At 35.8% G+C, this 14,856-nt stretch overlaps 1 pseudogene; it reads right to left on the bottom strand.

Annotated features, from left to right (window-relative positions):
• Positions 1-2,376: 2,376 nt before the first annotated feature.
• LOC129024229 (ribonucleoside-diphosphate reductase subunit M2-like) lies at positions 2,377-3,024 on the bottom strand (annotated as a pseudogene).
• Between the last annotated feature and the right edge of the window lie 11,832 nt (positions 3,025-14,856).

The following is a 14,856-nucleotide window of genomic DNA, read 5'->3' as shown; positions in this document are numbered from 1 at the left end:
ACTCTGTTTTGCTATCAGATAGTAGGTATTTTTCATCCTATCTAACTATTTTTTTGTACTCATTAACAGCCCCCACTGCCTTTCCCAGCCTCTGGTAACCATCTTTCTACTCTCTATCTCCATGAGTTCAATTTTTTTTTTTTTTTTAGACCCCACAAATAACTGAGAACCTCCAACGTTTGTCTTTCTGTGCCTGGCTTATTTAACTTGACATGATGATATCCAATGCCATCCATGTTGTGTAAATAACTGGATCTCATTCTTTTCTGTGGCTGAATAGTACTCCATTGTGTATATGTACCACATTTTCTTTATCCATTCATCTGTTGATGGAGACTTTGGTTGCTTTCAAATCTTGGCTATTTTGAACAGTGCTGCAACCAACACAGGAGTGCAGATATCTTTTCAATATACTGATTTCCTTTCTTTTGGGTATATACCCAGCAGTGGGATTTCAGGATCATATGATAGCTCTAGTTTTATTATTTTGAGGAAGCTCCAAAGTGTCCTTCATAGTGGTTGTACTAATTTACATTCCCACCAATAGTGTACAAGGTTTCCCTTTTCTCCCCATCCTCACCAGCATCTGTTATTGCCTTTGTGATAAAAGCCATTTTAACTAGAGTGACAGGATATCTCATTGTAGCACTTCTCCAATGATTAGTGATCTTGAACATTTTTATATACCTTTTCACCATTTCTATGTTCTTTATTGATAAATGCTTCTTCAGATCTTTTATCTATTTTTAATCAGATTTGTTTTCTTTTTTTGTAATGAGTTGTTTGAGTTCCTTATAAGTTCTGGTAATTAATTCTTTGTCAGATGTGTTGTTTGCAAATATTTTCTCCCATTCTGTGTGTTGTCTCTTCATTTTGCTCATTGTTTCCTTGCCTTTGCAGACACTTTTTAACTTGATGTGATCCCATTTGTCCAGTTTTGCTTCAATTTCCTGTACTTGTGAGGTTTTAAAAAATATTTGCCCAGCCCAGACCAATGGTCTCTAGAAATTTTCATGCTACAAATCCTCACCATGATGTTCTACCACCTGAAATAAATAGATGAGGCTTCTGAAGAGGATGATATACTCTGGATGAATAGTAATCCATCAAATCTTGGCTACTGTGAACAGTGCCACAACTAACATGAGAGTGCAGATATATCTTCAGTATACTGATTTCCTGTGTTTTTCTGTTTCTTTTTTTTAAATTCTCGGAATTTTCCCTCCATTTTAGCTGTCTTACAGTGTAACAGCTGAAATTATTTTTATGGCACATCAAAAGTATCCTTGAAGGTCAAAGCCACATCTATGGGACTGTAATTTTGTGTCATTCTTTCACATGCTGTTGTTGTTACTGCTTCACTGCTCATACACTCATATGCAACATTTCTACTGTGAGCTCTTGGTTTTCTCTTTTAACTGTCTCTTGATTTGATATGTTGTCAATAACAAACTCTACTGGGCTTGGTTATCGTCTCAACTTTTTGTTTAATCTTTCTGTTATTTTCATCATACCCAGATGTATCATCTGACTCTGGCTCATGATGTGGATCAGTTAACACTCATGAATTACAGCAAAGCCTAGGGCACATACTCTTGTTTATTGTCTAATTCGTTAATACATTCATGAATTCCTGCACATTCAGTTTCATTTTACAAGCGTTTTACAAATCATTTAATGATTATCTTCCTTTACACTGTAAAGGTAATGATGAGAGAACCCAAGTATTATCTTGAATTAAACCCCAGAAATTTCCTCTCCAATAAGATCCTTCCCCCAGCTTGGCTATTACGAGTAATTGCAATACTATTCTTCTAATAATTCAGTCCAAACTCCTGGGAGCCATTCATATTTGATTTCATTCTTTCTTTAGTATCTCACATCTAATCCATCAGCTGATTTTATTGTCTCTGGCTTCAAATCATATACATAATATGGCCACTTATCATCATCTCCACTGTTAACCAGCCTAGACAAAGACACTATCCTCTCTTTCTTGGATTATTGCAATAGCATCTCTAATGTCACCCTGCTTCTGTACTTAACTCTCTCCAATGTCTATTCTCAGCACATTAGCTAGGTGATCCTTTACAAATAAACATATGTTCATGTAATTCTTCTGCTCAGATTTCTCTTCTGGCTACCCATCTCAATAAAATAACCTAAGTTTTTATAATAGCTTTTAAGGTCCTTAGAATTTTGCCATAAATTTTTCATTGTCCTTATCCCTTACAGCTTTCCACTTCATCCCCACTCAGCATAAGACACAATGGCCTTCCTGCTATTTATTGAAATGACCAGTCAAACAAACCTTTGTCTCGAGACAGCACTTGCTGTTCCCTCTGTTAAAAACACTCTTCCTTCCTTAGATATTATTCAAATTGTTGACTCTCTCACATTCTCTGAGTCATTGCCCAAATATTTTCTACTCAAGAAGGCATTACTGACTAACTTTAAAACACACCCACTCAGGCAAGCAAAGTAACAGTGTAAACCCTCATCACTGCTAATAAGTTCATTGGAAAACGTGAGGCCAGGCATCAGTCCTTGTTTCTTGAGCCAGAATATCAATGCAAAAGAACCAGAAAAGAAGGTACTTTCCACTAGGGCAAAGGCTGCAACACGTTCTCCATGGGTAACGTCTTTGTTCCCAATCCAACAGAAGACCCAACCTGCCTTCTTCTTGACACAGGCATTGTTTCAATGGCATTGAAGAGAAATTCCCTTTCTCTGTTATCTTTAATATGTGTCAATAAGGAGATTATTTATTTCAGAATGTATGTTTTCTATAGCAATTTGGAAGCCATAGAAGCAGAACGTTTCTGTAATCTGAACTTCTTGAACAAATTGTTCCACCAAGTTTTCATCTATTATCCCATCACATGCTGCAAAGAAAGCCAGAATATGGGATATAAAATGTCTTTCCTCAGGCTTCAGGGCTTCCCAGTGCCAAATGTCCTTGGACAGGTCCACCTCCTGGGCCATCCAGAAAGAAACCTCTACTTTCCTATACATTTTCCAAATATCATGACAGGCCATCAGAGCAGATAGTAAAGTAAGTAATTATCAAAGTTGCTAGGATAGAACAGGAGTTCCTCACTGAGGACTTGGCAGTGAAGCTCATTAGGGTGAACTGCACTTTAATGAAGTAATACATTGAGTTTGTGGCCAACAGACTTAAAAACCAGTTGGAACTGGCTTTTAAGACTTAATGGAGACTATTTCACTGGAAGGAAAGATTAAGTTCTTTGAGAAGAGAGTAGGTGAGTATCAAAAGATGACAGTGATATCAAGTGCAATAGATAATTCTTTTACTTTGGATGCCGACTTCTAAATAAGCTTAATATATGCTGTTATCTTGCTGACTTTTTTCCTCTAATCAAAAAGAAAACAGCTGAAGTGTATCAACTAGCTACACCATCAATTGTCCATAGTGTTCATTAACAGCATCTTTAAAACTGTATAGTTACCTCACAATCAATACTGTTGATTTATAATGCTAGTGGTATCACCTAGAAAGAGAGAAATTTTAAGACAAAAGCTACTCAGATTCTTTTAAAAGAGCTTGTCCAGTTTTCGCTTTTGTGGGATTGCAGTGACAGTGGTAGTCTTGGCTTTAAAGTGAGTGGCAACCCTCTAGTGAGCTTGGGCCAGTGGGATTAAACATTCATATCCTAGCACAGGCAGTTGAAAGATGCAGCCCACTGCTACAAACAGATTTTAAAGTTTACTTAACTAATTTGTATATAAAATTTTTGCTTTACAATCACAAACATTGTTTGTACTGTCAAGGTACTAGCCTAATTTATTTGGTTTCTACACCAAATAGAGTATTCTACTGACCACCAACGGGAATTAATTTGAAATTTACTAAATAACTAAAGTAACTAAACTCGTGTAGACTAAGCATGTAATTTCTAAGTTTTACTTTCTTTAATGAATTGAAATACTGTTTTTTCAACTTTAAAATCAATCCTGTGCATACTTAGGTATTAGTCGGTTGGTACCACATAAAAGACAGGTTGTTATTTATCCTGTAGTCTAGGTAGAGTGTCATGAGATTCCGTGCCCCACGTGAGGTAGAGTACTATGGGATAAGAGTTGGATAAAAGATAAAGGGGTATCTTTCTGGGCAAGAAGATTCTAACTTAAATCATTGGAAATTTAGGCTTGTTCGGCCGGGCGCAGTGGCTCACGCCTGTAATCCCAGCACTTTGGGAGGGTGAGGCGGGCGTATCACGAGGTCAGGAGATCGAGACCATCCTGGCTAACACGGTGAAACCCCATCTCTACTAAAAATATAAAAAATTAGCCGGGTGTGGTGGTGGGTGCCTGTAGGAGCTTGCAGTGAGCCGAGATTAAGCCACTGTACTCCAGCCTGGGCGACAGAGTGAGACTCCGTCTAAAATAAATAAATAAATAAAAATAAAAAAATTAAAAAAAATGGAAATTTAGGCATGTTCTGGGTCTTAATATGTGTTAGGGGCTGTATCATTTTATTTCTCATGTCTTGTTTTCCCCGACTTCTAGTTCATATGAAAAAAACCCTTGAAGTGTGTTTTATACGTAGGAGCTAAGGTGGTATTGTAAATTTTCAAGTCATCCTTGAACAAAATGAACCATCTAAGATCTTGCTTCCATTAAATGGTAAAATCAGGACTGAAGTTGTATCTTCTGAAGGTTGTTTTTTCTTGTTTTGTTTAATTTCTGTGTAAGTAGGTACTATTGAGTTAATTCATTTATATTTACTACATCATTTTTAGAAAACATTTTTTATTATTTATTTCTTTTTAGATTTTATCTGTAGTTTATACTTTGAAATACCAGGTAGTGTGTTATAATTCTAGCATTTGTCTAAATGTGAGTATCATGTGGTGGAGTTGTGAACTTCAGTAGGATAGTTATTAATAGAATAGCTATTAATACATTTTCCATCCAAATATTAATTTCAGAAGGAAGTATGAACTGATATATATTCTTAAGAGGGCTAATTTGAATTAATCTGGCTTTATGTTTGGAAAAAAATGCTGAGACATTGCATGAAAGAATTAAATTTTGATCACCTGTGTTAATGGATTGTATTGTATACTGGTTGTTTGACATTTGACCTGTTCTATTGTCAGTTTTCTTCATTATTTATTTTGTAGTCAATTTTAAAATTCCTATGAGCCTTTTTTTTTCTTTTTCTTTTTCTTGGAGATGGAGTCTTGCTCTGTCGCCCAGGCTGGAGTGCAGTGGAGCGATCCTGGCTCACTGCAACCTCCGCCTCCCAGGTTCAGGCAATTCTCCTGCCTCAGCCTCCTGAGTAGCTGGGACTACAGGCGCACACAACCACGCCCGGCTAACTTTTTGTATTTGAGTAGAGAGGAGGTTTCACTGTGTGGCCCAGGCTGGTCTCCAGCTCCTGAGCTCAGGCAATCTTCCCGTCTCGGCCTCCCGAAGTGCTAGGATTAAAGGTGTGATCCACCACGCCTGGCCTTCTATTTTTTAATTGTTACTTAAAGTTAATAAAACCAAATTATATGGTCAAAAAAATAAAATAAAAAATAAAACACTCCCACTCTCACCAACATCCTTCCCACCTCCCCGAACACAAACACACACCTGCCACTTCTATCTCTCTTCCCTCCTTTTTTTTGCTCCTTGAAGCATATCATTATACACGCACTGTACACACACCCTGTTTTACCTATTCGTTGCATATATTTTTCTGAACCTTACTAGAATATAAGCTCCACGAAGGTAAGTTGCACATATTTTCTTTTTATTTTGTTCACTGCTGTATCTATACCACCCACAAAAGTATCTGGTACAATATAGAAGTCACTGACTATTAAATGAATGAATGTGTGATTATATGAGTATAATTAATTTTCAAAAAGCAATTACATTTAGAGTACCTTTATAAAGAGAAAATATATAAAAATCCATTGGAACATCTAGGAATAAATTTAGGTTCTACATGAAGAAACTCAAAATGCTTCCTTGGCATATAAAAGGTGACTCGATTAAAAGGATGTTCCAGTGATTAAAGGGGTGTTTTCATGTTCCAATGTGGAAAAGCTAAATAATAAAAAAGGCAATATAATTTAAAAATTAATTTACATATTTAAAATAATGAAATTATATTTCCTGAAACATCCCAGCACCTAAAACAATTTTTATCACCTCAATAAAATATGTGTTAATAAATGACCCCTGCCCTCAAGGAGCTCACATTCTAGTGAGGTGCATATAAGTGAACAGGTCAAGGCATGTAAACAAAAAAAAGCAACACGTAAGCAAGACAGACAATCTCTCTCTCTTCTGTGTCTCCATAATGATGAATACCTTACTTTGTTGTGATGATATGTACACATATATGTCCTCTATTATGCTTAAATCCGTTATTATTGAAACTATCCCTTTACCATTTATATCGCTTTTCTCATCATGGAACTTTAAACATAACAGAAACTAAAAAAAAAAAAAAAAAATGCATATTGCTTTGTCTCCTATCACTTCTTAATGTAACTTTTATTGTGGCCATCATAGATGTCTCTCTCCCCACCCACCACGCACTGATATACATCTAAGTATAATTGTTTCTTAATTCCCCACCCTGTGAAATTCTAACCTTCAGAGGCCCAATCTAAATCATCTCTTGCTTTTTGAAATATCCTCTAGTCTCTCAGGAAGATTTAATCACCTCTTCACCTCTTTGTTTCTGTAAAATTTGTTCATAATGCTGTCAATTACAAAGATGAAGGCAACTTCCTAAGTATGTGAAAGCCACAGGATATAATGATCCTGGTTCCTTGACACTAAAGAATACCACACATGCATACCAGTCCTGACAATTTAATGGAGCAGAGCTAGGACACCAGCCCACACATTCAATTCAGAAAGAAATAAACAACTATCTTATTTGGGATCTTTGCTACCCTCTTCCAAATATACAGCTTGAGATTTTAAAATATTTATCAGATTATATCTCATCAACACTTTGTTCACAGTAAAATACTATCTCCTAAGCAGCTTACAAAGCCCTGCATGATCTGGACCCTGGCAATCTTCCTTACGTTTTTCTTCCTTACCTTTTTCTATCAACATGCCCTCACTGACTTCGCTTTCGCCATAGTGTCCTTATTGTTGTTGCTCGACACACAAAGCTTATTCCCATTTTAGGGTTTATGCACATGATAGTCTTTCTCTGGCTAAAGCACCTCTCCCAGATACTCCATTGGCTCTCTTTGTCACTTCATTTATAACTCTGTTCAAATGTCATCTCCTTAGAGGCCTATGCTGACAATACAATCCAAAATGTTCCTATAGCACCGAGAACTTTACCCTTATTTAGTTTCTTCATGGCACTTATCACTGCCTGGAATTATATTTTATATATGGTTGTTTATTGTTTGTTTCCATTGATAGAAAGTTAGCTCCATCAAGGCAGCATCTTGGTCTGCTTTATTTACTGTTGCATCACAAGGGCCTACTATTGTACTAGTCACACTGGAGATTATAAAATTGTTTTTGAATGAATGAATAGATGTATGGACTTGGAGAAGCTCAGATTGCTCAAGTATTCTTACTTTGTTGACTAAATCTGCCTCATATTTGTTTTTGTCTTAAATGTAATAGCTTTCCCTATTTTTGTTTTGTTTCATTTCATTTTATTATTTATTTTAATTATCCAACAACCCTGTGAGGGAGAAAGGCATGCTTATTTTTTTAATTTATAGATTAAGAAACTAACTTAAAGTAAGTTTAGTAATTTATCTCAATTATGACAGCTAATAATAGTAGAAGCAGGAATTCATGTCTGACTTGTTCTGGAGGCCATGCCCTTTTGCATACACAACTCTACATTTTTGGAAAAACCCTCAACACATCTATTATTTTTCCACATAATGGCTCTTGAATATTGATAATAATAATCACCCTTACTTATACTTGTTCACAGTATATTTGTTCATTTTCTTTAACCGCTTCCCTTATAATTTCCCAATTACACAGTATCCTAGCTTTTCTCATCTAGATGCACTCCACTATGTACATGCCCTTTAAAAGGCAGAGCTCAGGTATAAACAGTCTTTGAACTGTGGCCTGACTAGTCACAATAACAGAAGAATTATTAATTTAATACTCTGAGATCTGATTTTTTATTATTGTAGCAGCTACTTGCATTGGATGCTAAGAAGACAACTGGAGAACACCACTGGATATTGTGATTGACTTTGTCAGACAAAGAGTTTCCTCCATTTCACCTTATAGTCATTGATTGAAAATCTATTTCGTGTAAGCAATCTAAATATAAAAAAAATTAATTTATTATTCTTAGAATTTATCTTGTTTATTTTATTCAGCCTATCAGTCCAGGTTGTTAGGATCACTATGGATCTTGGTTTTTGTCTTCACTCTATTTTGTAAACCATCACGGAATCATCTCTACAATAACTCCCTTTTAAATATCATTTGCTGAGTCAAAATATGTAAAATCATTGTATTTGACTTACTTAACTTGATATTGAAGTATATTTGATCCCATTGCCAAAGTCAGATTTATAGTCCTGGAATGTCCCCTCTGCTTAGTCAGAATATTAACTTCCAGTCCCATTTTCACCAACAAATAAGACTATGTCTATTTTTCTTTGGTCACTTTGAATGTAGGCACCATTTCACATTATTTAGCTCTCAACTTTTATTTTAGTTTTGTATTCAAAGGTGGCTTCTAAGCAGCAGATGGATGAGGACTAAGTCTTATGATTTTGTATGTACCCATGATACAACCATAGATCTAGATGTATTGCAGATGCCCTGCAAATATTTTGTTTATGAGCAATCCTTTAGAGTGTCAACGATCAATCCATATTAACCTGCAAGTTCTAGGATATATGGGAATATAAATCTGCTTTTGCTTGCAATTGTATCCTCAGTGCTAAATGTAGAACCTGGTAAATAGCATATGATCAGTCAATGTTTGGCGAATTAGTAAATGGAGGTAGAAAGAACAGCATGGGTGAACACTCTAATCAAAGTCACGTTTTAAAAGCCAGAATTCATCTCAACATCCATCCAATCATTTACCAAGCATTTACGGAGTGTCTATGTGCCAGGTACTCTTTTTGGCCTTCAAACAACTTACTTTCTAGTTGAGAGAGATACAATAATGAACCAAGAATCAAATAAAATTATTCAAATAAAGACATGTGCCCAGGAAGAGTATAGGACAGGGTGATTACCTTGATGTGACAAAAATTGACATGGGGATTACTCAACAATTAATTTTCTTTGCGAAGAAGGGTATTTATGAAATGATAGCAAGGTTCTTAGAGCCCACTCCTGGAACTTCCAAGAAACAAATGCTATAGGAATCCTTCACTTGAGGCCTTCTCTCCTTTAATTATCTGAGCTGTCTATAGTGGTTTGATTAGTGTTTCCTCAGAATTTGTTCATCGGGATTAGGGTGGGCCCTAATCAACTGACTAGTGTCTATTAGAAGAGGGAAATTGGGATACAGACACACACAGAGGAAAATGCCATATGAAGACACCAAGACACACAAATGGAAGAAGATGTGATAACTAAGGCAAAGACTAGAGTGATACAACCGCCGGTCAAGGAATGCTGAGGATTACCAGCAATCACGAGAGCTAACAAGAGGTAAAAAAAATAATCCTTCCCTAGGGCCTTTCAGAGGAAAGAGGACCCAATCCATCCATTGGTTTCAGACTTCTATCCTTCAAAACAATAAGAGAGTAGATTTCTGTTTTTTTTAACCCACCCAGTTTGTAATACTTTGTTATGGCAGCCCCAGTAAGCGATTATGTTGCCACAGCTCTGGAAGTGTTTTCCTTTGAAGTATATACTTCATACTAATTGCTAGGCATGATTTTGGCTTAGAAAACCAGGAAGCATGGCTGTTATTTGCATGTTTAAGTATTTCTGCCATAGATAGTACTCTTTGGTAAAATTTGTGTGCCTGACCTTTCACTAATGCAATTGAAGGACTTCCCACAGATAAAAGTTAAGGAGTTAAAACAAACCTAGGTCAAATCTTAGAGCATAAAGCATCAAAGGAAATAAGAACATTATTTGCCACTCATGATTTATACCTTTACAGTCAAGAAGGGCTAGGAATTTTAGCATAAATTAATAAAATTGTATAAAGCCCCATTCAAAGTCATCCCAAATGCACAAATATAAGGAGGAAGCAATACGATACCTTGGCTTTGGAAACGAACAATCCAGGCTTAAATCTTGAATCTTATTTCCTCTATGTTCTCACATCTGATCTCGGTCAAGGCACTTAATAGCTCTGAGCCTCAATTTTCCAAGCTATAAAATAGGAATAATGACAGCTTTTCTTCAGTAATTTTATGAAAAATAGAGAGAATGTAAAAAAGTGCGTGTTAAAGTCCCTGACAAATGTTATGCCCTCCATAAACAGTAGCTATTATTAAACTAGGTTAAACAAAAATTGAGCAGTATAGGAATACCTGTTTCAGAGATATAAACTAGATTTGGGAAATTATTTGGGTTATAAAATGCAAAGGAAAAATTAATTATGATCAGTTTTAATTTAATTCCATCCACAAAATTAAACTTTCAGAGTCTTTTCTTCCATCTGGTCTTCAAATTTCTTATACTATTAATTGATTGATTTTTTCCCGTTAGCTCTGCTGAATGTTTAACGTTTATTTGATCCAGTTTTGTTTTAAATCTAATGTATTCATGATGTCTCTTATAGGATTTTATTGCGCATTGTCAATTCCCTAGCTTTGATATTAGCCATAGTTAAAGAGAAAATTCCTCAATTTAGTGGTGAGCATTTGTAGTAGTTTGAGATTGAATCTACTGCAAAGCTAAAAGTGGTGATTGATTCAGATTTATACTCTATTTCAAATGTCAGAGTTTTCTCTTTAACTTTATCCAATGGCAGGGTACAAGAGCAGATTAGGAAAAAAGCAGCAGAAAAGACTTCAGATGGGTTTAAGGTGTTCTGACATCATTGCCAACTGTAGTGTTCTGGTTTCTTTTTACCCATCCCAATGACACTATGTCCCAGTGCATAAGTATCGTGGCATTTTGCAAAAACGTTTGAAGTCGAAGGTTCTTTAGTTGCCATATTCGTCTTGCTATTTTCTTCCCACAGATGCTCTCCTCACACAGTGTTCCCTTTGAAGTAAGGTAACCAGAAATCTTCAGCATGGAGGGAGCAAGCAAATTGCAAGTGTTCGAACAGTTTGTTTTGCTTACTGTCTGCTCATTTGGGAGCTTTTAGATCTGTCAGGCTGCAAAACAAGTTCTGCATTCAAACACTTCACCAGAGACTTGGGGAGTAACTTAGCAATAATTGTCTTGAAGCTGAAGAAGAAATATTAGCACAATTAATATTACACCAGCATCAAACATTAATATCAAGAGACAGTATAGTGTAGGATATCTGTTTTCAAAGTGTGGTCTAGAGATGACTGGTGGTCCCTGAGATCTTTCTAAAGGATCCACGAAATCAAAATTTTTCCATAACACTAAAATCTCCCATGCCTTTTGCATTCTCTTTCTTTAACAAAGGTAAAGTGTTTCAAATGCTCCATGTCATGTGATATTGCAATAGGCTGAATGTAGAAGCAGATATGAGGGTCCAACCATCTATTAAACAAGGCCTTAAAGAGATTTGTGATAATGTGAAGCCATAGCACTTTTCTCAATAATTTATTTTTGGAAAATGTAATTGTTTCCATTAAAATGTTCTGCATGTGTAGATGTAATGGTTTTGTTATAGCTATTTTAATTAAGACTTTTACTTTTAGATGATTTATTGTATATTCACATGAAATGAGTTGTAAAAAATAATGAAGGAAGATGATGTGTATGCTTTACCTCATTTACCTTGATGGTAACATCTGGCAAAACTGTAGTATCATATCACAGCCAGGATACTGACATTGATTCAATCAAGATGTAGGATATGCAGAACCACAAAAATGGAGATCTTTTTATAGCCACACCCATTTCTCTTCCTCTGCCGTAGCTCCTGCCAACCTGAATCGGTTCTCAATTTCTGAGAACCGATTCAGAAATTAACACAAATAACAGTATTTGTGTTAATTAAATGAATTAATAAATAAGCATAGCTCCTGGCAACCTGAATCTGTTCTCAATTTCAGTGAATTAACAAATAAGCATTTTTATTTCAGTTTAATTTTTCATATGGAAATGATTGGGGGGCATAACTCACAATAATAAAAGGTCCTTGGGACATTCAAATATTTTTGTCAGTGAACTGAGATGCTGAGACCAAAAAGTGTGAGAAATGCCAGAGGTACAGTTAGGAGAAGCACAGACTCTCAAGACAGACTATATGGGCTTGACTCCCAGCTCTACCACTTTCCAGTTGTTAATTGGGCATGTTATTAGCCTCTATATCTATCAGTTTAATGATCAGATTAGATCATTAGGATTCAATGAGTTTGCCATGTAGGTTACCTAGAACAATTTTTGGTAGGTAAAGACCATGAAAGTGTTAGAAGTTATTTCTTTATTAGGTGCCCAAGGTCTAGCCTTGGTCATGGGTGGGTTTGCCAACTAAAAGGCAGCAATGCACCCCTACCCAAACCCAAGTACTTGGAATAATTTCCTCTCTTTTCTGTTCATGTTCAGATCCTACCAATTTTAAATGATAGGGCAAATTATACTTCTTTCACTCACTGTTTCTTGAAACCCTTGGCACTCTTTGAAAACCCAGGTCACTCATTGTGGCTCTTACCCAAGATTGTATTTAATTACGTACTATGCTAGGTGAGTCTTGAACTATTTCACATGTGGGTGTGTCTTGATAGCACAACTAGATTGTAAGAGTCTGAGACTCTTAGAGGTTTTCCTTTATTCTCCTTATTGCCCTACATGCACTCAATGCCTAGGATATCCCTTTTGAATGAATGAAACATGTCAAAAAAAATATATTAATTTTGAACCTAAACTTTCTACTTGATAAAGAATTCCAAGATTGAGGAATCTACCAAACTCAGTACTTTATAAAATAACCTTTGAAAATATTTACTAAGCAAGGTCTAAGTTAATTATTGAATTGTGTTGGGAACAATTATTTAATTTTATATCAGAAAGAAATTATAGTTTTACAACAGGTAAAAAGAATGAAAAAGTGTGAAGAAAAATTACAAGGTTAAACTGATGTAAACTCATTTCTCAATATCTATTAGAAATAAGAATATTCTCTCTCTGTATGTATGTGTATATATATTTCACTACAAAAACACAGTTGTGTTACTAAGCTACCACATTCAAAAATATGTGGGCTGTTTCTGTTCATTAAACATATAAACGTACCCATATAAGGCTACAGATTCGCAAATAACAAAAGAAAAATGTCAATCTTCGTCATATCCTGATTCTTGGGTAAACCTCACAGAGAGTAACAACATCCTTACACAATGCACATGCTTTATTCCTGTATCTGAGAATGTTTTACACATGAAAAATGGAAAAGTAAAACAACAATGTAGAATACAAGCTCAACATAAACTGAGAATAACCCAAAATGTCTGATACAGCAACAACCTTAACTTGTAAGAGAAATACGTATGCTAAGACCCTGGGGAGTAGAAGGCTTTTGGGCCTGCTGCCAGGGTTAAAACTGATATTATGGGTGATCGTACAGCTTGGTGGCTCATTTTAGTCAGTCTTCAATACCACAGACCTCCCAACTCCAATGCTTCCAATGTTAAACTGTAATAACACCACAATAGCCTAGGAATGTCAATTACATATCAATGAAATCACATGACTATGTTTGTGCTGTCGTTCTATCTAAGCCACAAGAATAATATCCTTGGAAACTTACTAAAATTTTACACTTGTGTTCAATGTTGATAGAATAATGCTCTCTCTATTTTCCCCTTTTTCTACTCATTCAGTAATACTTGAATATTGTCTTCTTATGCTCCCTCATATAGCACCAGTCATAAATCTTTATTATAGCATGTGCCACATTAGTATACTTATTAGTTTCTATGTGTCCTTCCCCCAAGACTGAGTTCTTAGCCCTATTTGATGTCACAGAAACCTTTAAAAGTCCCATTAAAGTTCTGGATTCAAGCCACAGGCAGTGCAGGAGTAGGATACAGCAGTAGTTTAAGCGTGTAGACTCTAGAGATGCACTGCCTGAATTTGAAACCCAGCTCTGCCAGGACACTGTGACCTTGAGGAAGTTACTTCATCTCTCTGCAATTCAGTTACCTCATTTGCAATAGAAGCAGAATAAAAATGGTACAAACATAACAAAGTTTTTGTGAAGATGAACTGAGTTAATGTATGTTAAGCATTTAGAATAGGGTGGAGCCTATATTGAAAATAAATGAAGCAATTGTGAATGGGAGTTCACTCATGATTTGGTTCTCTGTTTGTCTGTTATTGTTGTATAAGAATGCTTGTGATTTTTGTACATTGATTTTGTATCCTGAGACTTTGCTGAAGTTGCTTATCAGCTTAAAGAGATTTTGGGCTGAGACAATGGGGTTTTCTAGATATGCAATCATGTCATCTGCAAACAGGGACAATTTGACTTCCTCTTTTCCTAATTGAATACCCTTTATTTCCTTCTCCTGCCTAATTGCCCTGGCCAGAACTTCCAACACTATGTTGAATAGGAGTGGTGAGAGAGGGCATCCCTGTCTTGTGCCAGTTTTCAAAGGGAATGCTTCCAGTTTTTGCCCATTAAAGACTTAAACGTTAGACCTAAAACCATAAAAACCCTAGAAGAAAACCTAGGCATTACCATTCAGGACATAGGCATGGGCAAGGACTTCATGTCTAAAACACCAAAAGCAATGGCAACAAAAGCCAAAATTGACA

This window comes from Pongo pygmaeus, chromosome X (assembly GCF_028885625.2).
Source record: "Pongo pygmaeus isolate AG05252 chromosome X, NHGRI_mPonPyg2-v2.0_pri, whole genome shotgun sequence".
NCBI classification, from domain to species: Eukaryota; Metazoa; Chordata; class Mammalia; order Primates; family Hominidae; genus Pongo; species Pongo pygmaeus.
This window is presented reverse-complemented; position numbering and strand designations above follow the sequence as displayed.